The 16,705-nt window shown below is 42.2% G+C and overlaps 1 long non-coding RNA gene across 1 annotated transcript; it reads right to left on the minus strand.

The window, feature by feature from the left end:
- Positions 1-11,282: 11,282 nt before the first annotated feature.
- On the minus strand, positions 11,283-15,102 carry LOC112558014. The gene is made up of 2 exons (XR_003098053.1): positions 14,990-15,102; positions 11,283-14,796 (listed from the first exon to the last, which is right to left on the minus strand). It is a non-coding gene; the product is annotated as an uncharacterized LOC112558014 (long non-coding RNA).
- Between the last annotated feature and the right edge of the window lie 1,603 nt (positions 15,103-16,705).

Raw genomic sequence — 16,705 nt, forward strand, 5'->3', positions numbered from 1 at the left:
CTTTTTTTTTGTATGTTCGTCTTTCATTTTCTGTTTCTGTGTGTCTCATCTGTGTGCATATACATTTCTCTTCCCTCTGTATATAAAGATATATATATATATATTCACTTCATATATATTTGTGTAGGTCTATTTCTCTTCTCTCTCCACGCTCTCTCTCTCTATATATATATGTCTATATCGATATATGCGTGCGTGTGTGTGAGAGAGTGAGAAAGAAGTGGAGTAATAATAATAATGATGATAATTATGAATGCCATAATATTTTAATCGCCTAAGTCATGAGTACAAACGTGGGTATCCTTACACATAAACTACTTTAATTCAAACCAGTAACGAAGCGGAAAGAGAAACCCAAGAGAATTTCGAGCAAATTGGAAAAAAAAATTCCATACCTTTTTATTTGAAGCGATTACATGTAATAAATTGTAATTCGTATGCAGTAATCTTTATATTCGTCGAACAGATTATCGCTAAAATCCATATAATTAATTGTACTTAAAAAAAATAATTACTGTAAAAGCAAATGCATATGTACGCCCACGTTTCGTCGTTACCAACATACATGATATCATTAGTGTCCTAAGCCACCTTCATTATTTGCCAGAGACCACTCGAACGTACTTTCTTAATAACACGATAAGCTTTCATAAAGTTCCTCGTAAACAATAATGTGCCATACACAATATTTTCGCCATTCTTTGCACTTTTTTGACCTCGTTTATGGACCTTTAATGACCAGCTGCTGGGTGGAAAGCGCGCGCAGGACTCTATGAAATGATGTCCAATAAAACTGCCAGTGAGACAATGAGTCACAGGCAGTCGCAGGGCGCAGGGCGGTTTATTCGCAGGTAAGTGACGTCACATCCGGCGTATTCATAACAGCTGGTGATGTGACGAAGATGGTTTTGTTTTTGTCAATCCGCCACAAAATTTTTCCCAAACAGAGAAAATAAACCTCGTGGCTTTAAAAAGCTACAAAACAATAGCAGGTCTTCCTAACTTTTGGGAACTCAGTGTCTTGGTTTCCTTTTGCTGCTTGTCACAGTGGACCATCTTCACAGCCTCCAGTCTGCAGTGCGCGGATGTCTTGACGGCCATGGTCAAACAAAACAAAACAAAACAAAACAAAACAAAACAAACAAAGCAAAACAAAGCAAAGCAAAGCAAAGCAAAACAAAACAAAACAAAACAAAACAGAGCAAAGCAAAGCAAAGCAAAGCAAAACAAAGCAAAACAAAGCAAAACAAAGCAAAACAAAACAAAACAAAACAAAGCAAAGCAAAGCAAAGCAAAACAAAACAAAACTGCTTACAAATATTTTATTCTTAAGCAGAAAAAGATAGAAGACCATCTGCATGCAGCTTGTATTCTTACTACAGGAGGAATTTTCGACCGGCAGTTGAAAAACCGTTGCACCAGTGCAAGTCTGGTGGTGGAGTGGGGAATAGCGAGGAGAGGGTAGAGAGGAGAAGTGGAAGATGGCAGCCTGCGAAGTGACCTGTCATAATCTAAGCTGATTTCATGCATGCATGCCTGCAGCGGGTACACAGACACGCACACGCGAGCACAATTTTCAACACAGACAGGACGGACTGTCTGAACACTGCAGCTGGGCATCGATATTTGGGTGAGTGAAAATCGATACTCTTTTATCTTCATCTGACCTCTTTGTTAGGTAGTTAGCAGGAATCGCTAGCGGGGCCTAACGGCCGCAAATCAATTGCAGGCTACTGCAGGCGAATTATTTCAGTTATCTGGCCAATCAGCAGTCTCGCTTGGTCGATCCGCACCATTACACCTGTAAACCCAGGCAGCACCTCTCTCTCCCTCAGTCCTTTGATGTCGGTGCGACAGGTGTCATTCCGTTCCTGTCTCCTGGGCTCCCCTGAGCTGTCGGGTGTCGGTCGTCACTCATGCCTCCTATTCTTCACCTTCTCTCCTTAAAGGGGAGACTGGCGCCGACCGTGGAACCGCTCGCTAACTCGCAGCGTGTGCTCTTTGTACGAGGCAAGCGGAATGGCCGTAAAGCACACGACATTGGTGCTGGACCGACAGATAGGGAAGAAAAGGAGAGAGAGAGGACAAAGAGAGAAAAGAGAAAAAAAAAATCAAAAAAAAAAAAAAAAAAAAAAAAAAAGAAAACGAACGAACGGACGAACTAACGAATGAACGAACGAACGAACGAAAAATAACTAAAGAAGGAACAAACATTAGGGATAAGGCCATTGACCCATTTCAAGGGGTGATTTTACAACCATAAAACGAGAAATGCAAATTCTTCCTGCCACAGTAACGTATCGAGGGAATAATACAAACATGGGGGACTATATAAAAAGCACGCAGACAACATTATACAAGCACTCATCTAATATAATACAAGCAAGATTCATATGCATCTGACAGTCATAAAACGAAATAGCAATAGATTGAAAACAGTTTTAGTATTTCGAGTTTGAATAACAGAGCCAACGCGAAAAGGGACGGACGTAGAAGGAAGTTCACAGGTATGAATATGTCTCGACATTAGGTGGGAAGGGCAGATAAATATATAAAAAAATTGAGAGAGAGATGCAAAGTGGTGGGTTTAGCTGTAGCTCACATAAATGACATATCTTGATCTACCTTCAAATTCTTGTCAAGGTTCACAACACCTCAAACACACACACACACTATGAAGAAAATAATGCAATCACTCCTGTTCGAAGGGTCATACCACATATTTCCCCGACAAAAAACAACTAGGAATTTTATTACATAATAATTTGATGTTGGCTTTAGACGTACAGTTTTCAATGCCACCTCAGAACAACTGCCATAACCGACCCAAAGCTTTGAACCTTAGAAAACCAATAGCTTTGAAGGTTTACCATCCCCGTCGCCATTGTATATTTTGACAATGGAATTTAAGTGAGATAAATAAGCTTCACCGATACAATTACTGGAGCACTCTTACTTATGTGACTCTTTGGTCAGAACCTGTGGCGATCAGCACTCGATCACTATTTAGGGGCTGCCAACAAATAATAAAAAAGGGAAAGAAAACTCCCGGCTTTAATTCGGATTAAAGTGACAAGCGGAGTTCGACATCTGGTGTGCGCTATTTTTACCGCGGAAAAAACGTTACGCTGTCTACGATGGCAACGACTGGGAGGACTAATTACTCAAGATTGATTTCCTCACACACTGATGAAGCCAGATGTCGACCAGCAACCTGTATAGAGTCAGCCAAGCATTTCCTAGTTTTAGGGATTCTGAAGTCTCAGATTCAAAAAACAAAGATATAAAGAAAAGATATCGGATATTTTAAACCCCGACTAACCTGCTTCCACCTGAGTGATCTCCAACAGCTGTTGTGAAGACGAGTGTGTGACCCTCTCAGCTTTGCCTTGTATTGTTGATGGCAATATGGACAAAAAGCACACAATCGTGGTGTTTTTAGTTGCAATAATGATAAGAAACACAGATAACTCCTGACACCTGGGATTTGTCCAAAGACAATACATCTCCACAATGACATTCGATTTACATCACGTGCACACAATAATCTACCCCAAGAAAGGACGATAACTCGTATCACGAAAGAGTTATCAGTGATGTTATAATATGAGAGTGGTAATTGCTAAAAATTTTGTTTAGCACGAAAAACTTTTGTTGAGGCACTATGTTGCCGAAGATGGTCAAGAGTGAGAGAAAGAGAGAGAAAAAAAACCGTGATAAATTATTCACTGCAGTTTTAGAAGAACATTACCGATGAAAGTAATTTTTTTCAGGGGCACCTGAGCAATGTTTACATTTCTCGCTTGTCACCAACAGGTCTCAGGACTCTCTGGCTGTAACACCTGTTCGCACGTGGACGGGTAGGTGTGGGCTAATTCCGGGTACTGCGCTTTCTTCTCTCAGCCCTTTCCCTTTCATGCCAAGCCCACCAAACAATCAAATAATGTCATTTTTTTCAGAGTTCCATCTGAAAGGTGAGTATCGTTTTCTTCGCTGATTTTTAACAATTCAATATTCAGTATAAATTTTACTCAGTTTATTCGGTTTAATCGGTTCACGCAAACGTGTACAAAAATGTGAAATTTAAAGAGATTTTAATCGAGATTTAACGATGCTTTCACTAATAGCAGCAAAGTTGAAAGGAACAATATAAGAAACTTGATTAGTGGTTCTACGATTTCATTATCGCACAGGAGCTAAAAATGTTTTCGTTTTTCTTTCCCTCTCCCTAATCAAACTAAGGTTGGAGGATGTGTCTGTCAGCACTTGGCAGCAAAGGTCGTGCAGTGGAATTGTGGATTAATGATAAACACCAAAAACTTGAGGAGTGAAAAAAATAATACAATCAAAAACAGTTTTTCTTTTCTCCTCTCCTTCTGTGTTTATCTTCGTTTTATTTTGTACTCACAGTATGACTTCCATCATAGAAGTGTCGGTGAGCTGGATTACCTTTGGACTCATTGTTACCTGTAGAGCTGTGCTAGAATAATGAATCATATAATAATCATGGTCAGATGCCTGGCATTTTTCCTCTGAATTAATTTTGTTATTTTATGTTCTTGTGTGCATACTTGAGTTCATATAAACTATACTGGAGTTATTTATAAACTTAAGTGTTCGTTAATCCCCAAAGTCTTGCAGGCAATGTGATCATTCTTACAATTGTATAAAAGTTTTATGTTATGCAATAATTGTATGAATTCAAGCACATTGCTGGATACTCTTTCTTTGCTGTTCACCTAAGACATTCTTACATCAACAAATATTTCTTTTCTTATTATTTTTTCTTTCTCTCTGTGTTAGGGAAGCTTGTCGGATGTCTTCGTCTCTTTATATACTGTATCGCAGCAAATAAATCTCAAAATGCAAATTATTCAGTCTTCAACAGAAGAAATCGTAAGTTCATGAAGCCAAGACAGGTCTGAGATGAGGATAAAACTACAATATGTAAATATATTTTCATTTCTGCCACTGTATTTGTTCCACTTGTGGTTGTTTGCTTTTTGCTGACAAACTGATGATTTCTGTCTGTTTTTTCCACCGTAAGTTCGGGAAGCTTCTAAGACGTGTGTATAATAAGTATACTTCATCCCGGCCACTTATTTTGTTTATTGACTTTATTCTGGTATGTTGCTGATTTCTTTCTACTTTCTCGTTATTTATAAAACATATTTTGTGTAAAAATATATACAATATAAAACGATATTTTTTGTATGAAAGTAGCATTAAGTCTCATAATATATATATTATATATTTTATAATAATTAAATCAAAGTTTGGAGCACTGACAAAGTTTGCAGAATTTTGTTAGTGAGTGTATCTTTTTATTGGAAGTTGTAGTGTATGTTTAAATATGTTTATTTCACATCGCATCATAATTATAACCAGCTTCAGATGGTGTTCTGACTTAAGAGCAAGGAAGCAATTTTTCCTTTGTTTAGACACTGCACAACATACCAAAAGAAATATTTGTTCATAAAAGTGTTAAATATTGTGTAAGTTTAATTTTTAGGTCCATATAAAAAGAAGCAAAATATCATTCTTTTAACAAATTTCTAAAAATAAATTATACATTTTAAAACTTTACACCATTTACAAAGTTAATATTCCAAATGTACACAATGGAGAATTTCTAGACATGCAGCCTACGGGAGACGATGCTCTGCTAACAATTTGCTTCCCTAAATGTGGCAAAAATTTCAAGAGAGAATTATGAAAGAGTGAAGCACCTGAACAGACACGATTTCTTTAGACTAAACTACCTGCAGTTACCAATATGTCGGTGACAGTAGTGCCATCTGTCTTGCCCACCCTTGTGGACAGAAAATCAGGCAACGGAGCGCCTACTCCAAAAGGTCCGGTCTACCACAGATGATGATGATGTCAAATATTATTCATCATTTTAAATACATTCTAGTCACACAACTCTCCACACTGTTAGCATCTACATGGATACCTCACAACAATGTACTCGATGTACAAAACAAACTTGGAGATCGCGTGGACGAGCAGAAGCTCACAAAGAACCCGCAGTCGTCAGTGTCCCAGAGGCAGAGTTTGAAAACCTGTCTGACACATCGATTGAGGCCTCGTTATTACCCCGATGATGAGATGCTGATAGTGACGGAGGTGCTGATGGCAGAGATGGAAGCATTTATTAATCATTGTCAGAGTGAGAGATCTGGTGTTAGCAATGAGACAGCCCCAACAACAACAAAGACAGCATTGTCGCACCCACCTCCTTCTCATCCATCCTCTTCTCAACATTCATTAATTCTACGATCTTTATTGAAACTATGTCTGCAATTCAGAAATTTTACAAATTTTACCCCGTACATACGATCCCTTACAGGTCTCGTTCTTAATCCAGTATTGTGAAACATGACACAGGCTTGGCATTATAACTTTCAGGTAATCATAGAGATCAGGTGAGAGATGGGGGCGCTCGTGTGTTCTCTGCAACACGTTTTGCACTCAGTCCACGTCACGCGCCGTGCCCAGGCACCTCCCATTGATTCCTTGCTGCACTTTATTGACTTGACATCATCTGTTGGTTGTGTATGTGTGTGCGTGCGTGTGTGTGTGTGTGTGTGTATTGCAGGTGAGCCGAGAAAAGGTGCTCGTCCTGCTGTGGACACAATTAAGCGAGAACGGTGTTGCCCACAAAAGGCACGGGTGAAAGGGTAGGAGGGGGGCACTGTATCCTCCAGCCAACCGCCAAGCTGTTGCGTCAGGTAAAGCGGGTTTCACGGGGGTCCTCGCGCCCACACATCAAGGGTAGGTCCCCTTCACGGAGACAGACACAGAAAAAGAGAGAAAGAGAGAATGTTGGGGCGGGGTTGGAGGTGGAGGAGTCAAAGCCAGTGAAAGCTTGTCTATAAGTTGTGCCCATAAACAGGTTCATTGCTTAATGTCTTGTGTTGCTGTATGCTCCCTCCCTCTTCCAGATCCCTCCCATTCCTCCACCACACACACATGCATTCATAGAGGTATGTGGCACATGAAGCAAGTATAACTCCACTTCCGGTTGGCATCATCACTGAATTCTGACTAAAAGCTCAACTCAGAAAAAAGACCAATAAAAGCAACTTTTTCAATCCTTGCAAGCGTCATTCATTTTGTCATTCAAAAGGGCATATAGCAATATTTACCAGACTTGAGGCTTTATACATAATATAAATAAAGATGTATATTTATACATACATTTCAGTTTTTCCACTCGTTCCTACAGTTAACCTCACTGCGATTTAAAGGAAATTTACTCAAATTTCGATAAAAATTAAATATGACGGATTTTTTGCCAACTATTTTCTATCGACTTTGTGTCGTGTGAAGTTAGCCTCAGCTGATATCTGCCTCCAAGAGTTCAGAGCGGTCCGGTGGCGCAACGGTTAGCGCTGTTAGCGCCTGTCACCAATACAGTGAAGGTTGGCTGCCCTGAGTTCATTTCTCGTCTCGGGCACGGTGTTCTTTCTCTGCACGTGGCATCTGTTTACAGGGCTGGCTGCTTGCCGTAATATAGCCTTAGCTGCTGACACATCGTAAAACACCAATCCCCCCCCCCGCCTCCAGGAGTTTGTTTAAGTATTCTAACATATTTGTGTAAAGCTCTCTGAGCCCTCCTCGGATGGGGAAAGGCATTCTATAAATAAACAATATTTAAATATTTGGCTGAAGCAGAAGAAACTTCGAGCAACCCCGGCACAAGTTATTCGTGTCACCTGCGGAAACGAGTATGAGGTCGTTTGGAACCACTTTGCTCGTGGACTTCTATTACAGAAGTCCATCTTCCCCATCCACCATCCAAGACTTGCCACCACACATCTGGATGATCTCTGGACTGAAGATTTGCCCGAGTAACTCTATAAACCACGGCGAACTTTCACTGCAGGTTTAAAAAACAAAACAAAACAAAACAAAAAACAAAAACACACACACACACAAAAGGGGTGCGAGGTGCAGGTTCCGATAGGCTGAGCATTAATTTTAGCCAGAATTCTGCGCCTGCCACGCTCACTGACATGGCCGTGCTGCCTGCAGCAGGTGATCACCGCTCAGAAAGAACTCTCAACTGTTCATTGTTCATGAACACACTCCACCTGACCAGTCACTGACCTCTGTTGCGTCAATCGGCCATGACCAAGATCGGATATAGTCAAAGCCAGAACAATAAATAAATATGACGAGAAAACAGGTATCCAGCTGGTTAGAACACTTGCGTCTGTGGCGCGCTGGTTTGATACCCGTGATACGCATCGAGTGTCCTCTAGTCGACCCAGATGTCGGGAATAGAAGTGGGCTGGGAGCAGGGGTCCTGACTCCAAAGAGGTATTTGGGGAAGGGCAGGGCAGCGAGATGCAGAAATGGACATCTCCCAAGCACAAAAAAAAAACCAAACAAAAACAAAAACAAACAACAAAAATCAAAACAAAACAAAACAAAACAAAACAAAATGACCCTGAGGAAGAAATGTGGTCTCCAACGGCTGCTGACCTTCTCCCAACGACCAAAGGTCAGGGGTCGACCTTTACCTTACCTGGTGCGGCGCTCGCGGAGACACGGGGCGGCGCTGATGCAGATCCGCGGCAGCAGCACTTGCAGCACATGACAGCACGACGCCGCGCTGTCTGCCGTCTACCGCTGGCCATTGTTGCAGTCATTATTGTTTTCATTGCTTCCTCATAAAAGTGTCAGCAGGGGAACAATTGATGACTGATTTCTCGGGAGCTGGACTCACGCGCTTCTCATCTCTCTCACTCCTGGGCAGCGTCCGGACAGAGAGTTGTTGGATAACAGAACCTGAAAAATGTCTAACTGCTGCTTGTAAGGCTGTTTGTTGCAGACATTTTGGTCATTATCTCCTTTTTTTTGTATCCTTTCTCTCTCCACCCTTCCATCTTTCTCTCCATCCTTCCTTCTTTCTCTCCACCCTTCCTTCTTTATCTCCACCCTTCCTTCTTTCTCTTCCCCACCCTCCATGATAGTGTTTCGCGTAGACTAACGCCCATGTGCGTACAGGAATGTCCATCTCGATAACTTCTTTCCCTTGTTTGTTCTCTCTTATTCTTTATTTCATTGTTCTGTCGCTCAGTCAGCTGGTTTGCGAACTTGTCGCCTTGCTCCTTACACTAATGAGTGTCTGCTGTCTTATCCACTCTAAACTTTTGCTACAACAGTCCGGAACAACAACAACAACAACAAAACAACAACAACAACAACAACAACAACAACACTGCTGCAGTTGAGAGGTTAGATTATTGTGCTTCTGGCAACACGAGTCGGACTTGTTTGAATTTGAGCAGAACCATAATACCTTAGTTTGGAACAAGGATTCAAACACCCGTCTCTCTGTCTGTCTGTCTCTCTCTCTCTCTCTCACACACACACATTCCTGTCTTCCTGTCTGCTGAAACATTGCGGGAATGCCGCCCCCTCCCTGGCTCCTCCCAGGTCTTGCCCACGCGCACGACGTGCTGGAACGAGCAGTTGTAGTCGGCTGTAGAAGCCGATACTGCCTGATCGCTTACATTTTGCGGATTAAATGTAAACACAGCTTTATCGATTTCGGCCCTCCGGTCGAATTTCAATCAATTGTTAACAATATGCTTGAAGATCCGTTGGCAGTTGAGCCCCCCCGCCGGTATCGGCTCAGCGCCGGCGTGCAATGATGGCGGCTGCTGCTGACATTTCCCTCCCTTCCCCTCCCGGTCATGGTCTTGGAGACCTGCTGCCGACCACTGGACTCTCAGGATGCTGGCAGTGAGGACTGGGAGTGCAGCTGACCGTGTCTGGAGAAAAATTGTGTGATGTATGAAGTATAAAAGTCAGTTACAATCACAAGTTCTTCATCACATCACATTCTACTTGCACACAACTGTCAAGCAGTGGAACTGTCCGGACGTCCGTTCTCTTCGAGCAGTGCACCGAAATGAACTTCGAAAATACATTAAAGAGATATTTCAAATTAATGGCCTTCCCACCATTCCTCATCCATGCATCGTCCGTTCACGATCCGCCGTCATGTATCATCCATCATCCACCGGTCATCCATAAAAAGTAGTAACCGCAAATCGAAAAGCAAAGGCGCGGCATGACAAACTACATCAACCACCGGCGCTGGTGACTTCGGTCGAAAGTGCGTCGTGTGAACTCACGCGCGATGTGAAAACCGACATTCACCATTCACCATTCAGCAGGACTTAGAGCTCGCCATCGCTCAGTGCCGCCGTCGTATCGATGTCAACGAAGTCTCGTGTATCCCGGGTGCACGCGGGGCCGGCATCCCTGCTCATCGATTGGCCAACCGCCGGCCGCGCGCTGCTGCCGCAACATCCACCTCCAGCAGCAGTCGCTGCAACCCACTGGTCTGCCCTTCTCCGCCTTGGTCACCGTCACCCTACCCCGTGTCTCCATCTCTCCTCTAAGATCACATCTTGTCTAATTCTCGTTTTCAACTGCTCTTTGTTCTTGTTAGAAACGAACGAACAAACGAACGAAGAAACAAACAAACAAACAAACAAACAAACAAACAAACAAACAAACAAACAAACAAACAAACAAACAAACTTTACTCTCATCCTTTTTTCTGTTATTTGGCTGGTCCATTCACTACCATTCACACCACACAAAGACAGTAGATCAACAGCCAGTCAAGCGTGACAACAGCTCACCAACCTGTCAGTATTCTCAGCCTAAGGTCGGTGATTTCGTTCTCGCACAGTGCGTGTTCAGACAAACTCAGCAAGCACCCGTATTATTTTTTATGGTGTAGGTAAGTTTATCATATCCAAACCCAGTTACAAATAAGGACAAAATAACATACATGGCAGGGCGACAGACATCTGAATGAAAATGGAGAACAAAGGGGGACCGCGGCGTAGGGAGAGGTGACGTGTTCAAGCTTGTAGCGACCCCTCGGGGACACACTTTTAACCCGAGTTTTACCCTTCTGTTAGTTTTCTTTGGCTTTCTCCCAAATCTTACTCAATCTCTGTAAAGCTTTTACCGTTGACTGTCGTGCATGACATTTTAAACTTTTGAGGTAGTGACAAAGTGCATGCTGGTGGGCATGGGAAATAAAAAAACCACAACAACAAAAAAGCAAAAGAAAAAAAAAACCAAAACAAAATAAACAACAACAACAACAAAAAACCAAAACAAAACAACAACAACAACAAAACAAACAGAACAAAACAAAAATCACACCTTGGATCAGGATACAAAGTAAACCAACCATTCGTTTGCACCATTCGCCATTTTGACAAGAACATAACAACCAATCAAATGTCACGTCACATGTGAAGGAAATTTTATTTGTCGATTTGTTTCGTACATGGAATTTTGAGCTTACAATAAAGAGGATCCTGGCATGTAAGATAGTGAAACCATACGACTGCACTATATGTTTCAAGACTCAATAAAATTCAAGAGTGCAAACTGACCCTAGTGACCCACATTCCTGCCTACGAAATCAATGTCGAGGGTTTAAATGATCAGGTAAAATCAAAGTTTAACTTGTACATTCCTCAATACCATGTCCACATTTTGTTACTTGAAAATAAAACTCTGAAATTTGAAATATCATTAGGAAAGGACAGAGACTTTGGGAAAATCATCGTTAAAATGCAACAGCTTCTGTCTTCTCTCCTTCCACACCGACTCTCCCCTGGTTCAAGATGTGTTTCAGGTAAGATGTTCCGAAAAGGTGTTATCCTTGAAGCTGTTCCATAAAAAGAAAGTTCTAGTGGGAATGTCTTGAAAATAGTTCTAAAAAAAAAGTAGATATTTCTCAGTCTAGTAAAATGTGCAGGTATGCATGTGATTAACGCATTCCTCACACAGGACTTCTGTGATCCATTATGTGAATTATATCTCGGTTAATTATATATGGAACTTCTGATTGAACTCGGTGTAATTCATCTACTGATTATAACAATTAGGGAAAACACATCAGCTTATGATTCTCTTCTGGGTTGCAAGAAATTTCTCTACATATTAATTGCCAGATCGCAACATCCGCTTAAGTTCAGTTTGAAACTTTTCTCCCCTGGACATAACTGATTTGTAAATAAATTTCAAAAAGGATGCCAAGACCATGAACACTTGTTTCCGCTATCTGCCAGTTAGAGATCGTAATTAGTGATAAAACTCTACAGGTTGAGTACAGACTTTCACGAGAGTCAAAATTTGTCGTTGAGCAACTTGTAAATACCATGACAAAACACTTTGTTTCCTTAATACACAGACAGTTACTTCTGTCTTCGTGGCAAGAATTGCGATTAATATAAAAACGTGAGATTCTACAGGCAACAAAAAGTGTGTGAAAAAAATGAACTACACAAAAGCCCCAAAATACAATCAAATTGGAAGCTGATAATGAGCAAAGGCGTGAGTTTAGAGACATGAATGGTAGAATGATATAAAGGAATTCCATACAAATGATACAGAAAGAACACCTCAGTGTGAAAATTATGCAGCATGGAAATATTTTGAATAAAAAGGGAAAACTCAACATAATACATTTCACACACAGAAACACACTACAGACACGATGAGTTGATGAGTTGGTCTTCGACGGTGACTAAGGGAAACTAGTTTTCTAGAACAAAAAAAGTAGATGATAAAATTTTAAAAGCACATTCAGTATCTACAATAGTTCATGTTTAGAAATTATTTCAAAGTATGTGTATGTGTGTGTATATATTATATATACACTGTCGTTTTGAAATACGATTCTCTGTACAAATTCGTTCACGAGCAATGAAGAAAAGCAATGCTTCAGCACGTTGATATGACATGCAGTGGTACCATACAGATCCTGCTTCATCACCACACCATCCAGAAAACTAACAATGAATATTGCACGAAACATATTTTGATTCTTACACAGTCCTCGCTGGTCACGAAATGTCAAAGAGTCAATCTTTACTTCAGCAGTATACGAGTATATATGCAGACATTTACCATGGTTGGACAGGACCCGACCTTCCAAAAACCAAACTAAACCTAGAAATGTCCTGGTCCAAGGCGGCTTCTGCAATGTCTAGGTGTTCACAGCAGTGAACAAAACAGTGGTGTTCAATCATGAACTATCAATCATGAACTACCTGCAACTACCTGTCCTCTGGGTTCTAAATAGGAGTTTGTGTTTTTACCAGGGAGCTCGGACTGTAAAATGTTGTGCTCTGAAGAGTTCAAGGAGGACAACAGATGATTAAAACAATTGGATAAAAAGCTGGCGGCAGTCCTTAGCTTCTGAGTTTTCGTTTCTGGAGGGGAACTCGAGTTTGACATTTATCCACCCGTATCATACAAGTCATTGCAAGAGTTGGTCGGCAAGAATCTACAGACATTTACGAGACAAACAAATCAGCCTCTCTACTTCTAATGTATCCCCAGCTCTCACCAACTTCGCTCTGACCAGCTATTAACTTTCAAAGTCTTAGGCGAAGTAAAATTAAAGGGGAAAATATTTTAAAATATTCAAGAAAACGTATCTAAAAATTGTAGAGAGGCAAAACTGACCCAGTATAGGCGGTTTTTCTAATTGATGTCTTAGGAAATATTCATTTGTCAATATGTATCATAAATAAAACAATTCGTTATTTGAGAAATGTCATGACTGAAGGGTTTTTTTGTTTTGGAAGGAGGAAAAATGTTGTGATAGACTGATATTAAAAGAGTGTTACTCTTTTGAATAAATATGGAGGAAAGTTTTGAAATATAGATACTGGTAACTGAAGTTCACATGAGAATACCAATAAAAGCTGGGAAAAAGTCAGAAGGACACACACACACTCCCTCTCTCTCTCTCTCACACACAGACACACACACACACGCTAGCACGCAGAAAAAAATGGTAAGAAAGGACAAGAGCCCCTAACAATCCCTGTTAAAATTCTGCAAACAGGATGCAGTCAGTTCCAGCAGACACCAATGCTGCAGTTTTTGAAGTTCGTCCTCCCTTCAGACCAAACCTACTCAATCGCACCCGGCATCCGAGAAGAGGTGGATAAGGAGGGAGAAGTGGGGTGGATACGACCAAAAATAAGATTGGTGTGGAGTGGGAGGAGGGGAATGAATGAATGAATGAAAATGCAGGAGGTAGTGTGTGAACATTACTACATAGAACATACAATCAGTCGATCCACAGGAACTCACAGATTACAATATTCAACCATTTACGTGAGTTAAACAGCAATATCACCTTAAGTATGGGTGCAACAGTCTACTGTAACACAGGTAAGGATTAAAATGATAGTTGGGGTATGAAATTCAGCCAGATAAAATAAGCAACTTTCGAGACTCGTGGACAATTCTGGAGATAACACCTCATGTTTCGGAACAAAACTCTTACTATACAATATATACATGTACATACAATGATGAGCAATGTTGTTAATTATACTTACATACAAGTACAAATAAATGGGACTTTGAATGAGCCATACAAAAGTACCCCCGCCAACTCCCACCCCAACTCGTTTCATCAACAGCCTCATAATCACGATATGTCATTGCTCAGGATGATTTGCACTTGGTTCTGTATGGACCTTCCATCACCACCAAACACTCTCTTCTCATCTTTCCGATCAGTGACTGTTTTCGGCCAGTGCCAGACAGCTGTGCCTGGTGATGGGATTGTGGGGAGCCGTTAGTCAGGTAATGTTCACAGAAACGTCACGAGCTACGTCATGATGTCCCTCCCCAGGGACCTTGATTACGTCTTCGATGATGTCACTGCTGCTGTTGCCGGCTCGTTCCTGACGGAGTGGGTGTAGTAGTAGGCGGGGGTGTCTGCACACAAAGAGTAAGCTGCAGTAGAATGATGCCGGTCGCGAGGCGACAGGGTGGAATGGGGGACGAAACGATCTTTAGACAATGTTCTTACATACCTCGGATAATTTAGTGTTTACTAGGCTATTGCATGATAGTGTGTATGTGTGTGTGTGTGTGTGTGTTACTGATGATAGAGTGGGTAGAAACTTACTCAGCAAGCCGCTGTGGCCATATCGCATGCTCCATGCCGGGTCTCCAGGGTACCCCGTGCTGTACTGCCCGTAGGGTGGCACGGAGGCATTGTAGGACGTGTAGTCCCCTGCAAAGTAAAAGATTGTCTTCTTAAGCAAAGTCTTGAATGTCATCACTTTATCACCAGCAACATCAACAACGACCAAACTCTCGGTCTCTGTCTTTCTGTCAGTCCATCAACCCTCCAATTTGACTGACAGCTCACTCTTTGATTACGGTACAATATAAGAAGATAATCACAACAATTTTCTCCAAACACAAAACAAACGTTTTGGAAATATCGCAGCAACAAGTTTAGCAAACAACTGGGACATATTCTGGCCCGCGAACTTCATGGACACGTCTGCATATAGTTATTATATCAGGATCATTGATGCCTTGGTAAATCGTCAGATCGTCAAGGTGAAGGCGAAAGCCTCCATAGACCAGCATGTTACATGCATGTTAACCCTGAGAGAAAATCTTCTAACAAACGGGTGTTTTGCCATTTCCTATCTAATCAAACACGTTCAACTTAGGCGCTAAAGTAGTAGCCACTGTCGAGTTCACATGATACAACGAAGAAAGATAAATCTGGGTACTCGTGGACATTCGAGACAATATACTGTAGGAACTCTGTGGTCTGATGGACGCGATCGTTTGAGAAGCCGCTCGGTAAAAATACTGCAAGAACTCGGTAGTCTGACGGTCGATTCTGCTCTCCGAGACTTCCAACGGTCGTGAGCGCCGCGCCTGAAGTATCGTGCGAGTTGGGGAATGGGGAATGGGGAGTGGGGACGGGAGGCAACCTGATGCCGCTTGTTACAGACCGGGGTTAGTGCTTGTCGTTAAGAAGGCCAAAAGCCACAAGATGGGAGACGGCCCGACACTGTCCTCGCACGTTCGCAAGCAGATCGGTGTCCTGGGCATGCGTCTCGAGTGGGACCGGAACACACAGCCACACAAAAGGCCGGCGTCTGACGAGGTGCGGGAGCAAACACTGTTGTTGCCAGCCCCTCTTCACCTCCACCGGCCCCCGAGCGCCCCCTGACGAGCACTGCGACGGGATCCGCAAACACAGGCCGCGTCTTCACTCGGATGTCTTCGCTCCTCTTGCACCAACTGTGCGTTGGGACGAAGGGTTTCACGAGTAAGGGCATGGTCAAGAAGAAGAATCAAGGAAAGAAGACGAAGAAAGAAGAACGAGGAGAAGGAGGAGGGGAAGGAGGAGGAGGAGTGTTTGCTCGAGCGCTCATGGGATAGTCAGTGTGGTTGAGAGGAGGGAATTTCTTTTTCTATCTCACATAGTAAAACAATTAACTGAGCACCTCTAAATGATTTCTTCCCTCTTGTTTTATTTTGACAAAAGACTGAGAAGAGTTTAAAAACCCACAAAAAGAAGAAGAAAAAAAAAACCTGAGGTAGAACAGCTTGACACACAAGCAAAATAGCGCCCAGCGCCTGTGGTACAACAGATGGTTAATAGATGACCGGGTAGCAAGCATTGCACACGCCCCATTACCCATCCACCTGGAATTTGGCGCTGCGGGAGGGCTGAGGGTGGAGAGGGGAAGGACATTGGTAGGGGAGGGGTGGGCGCTTCATGAAGTCGCACCGACAAAAGACAAGGGACTGTACCCCTTGAGGTCGATGGCTGCTACTGGGAAAACCAACGCAGACTTAATCTGCCGGTACA

This window comes from Pomacea canaliculata, linkage group LG1 (genome assembly GCF_003073045.1).
Source record: "Pomacea canaliculata isolate SZHN2017 linkage group LG1, ASM307304v1, whole genome shotgun sequence".
NCBI classification, from domain to species: domain Eukaryota; kingdom Metazoa; phylum Mollusca; class Gastropoda; order Architaenioglossa; family Ampullariidae; genus Pomacea; species Pomacea canaliculata.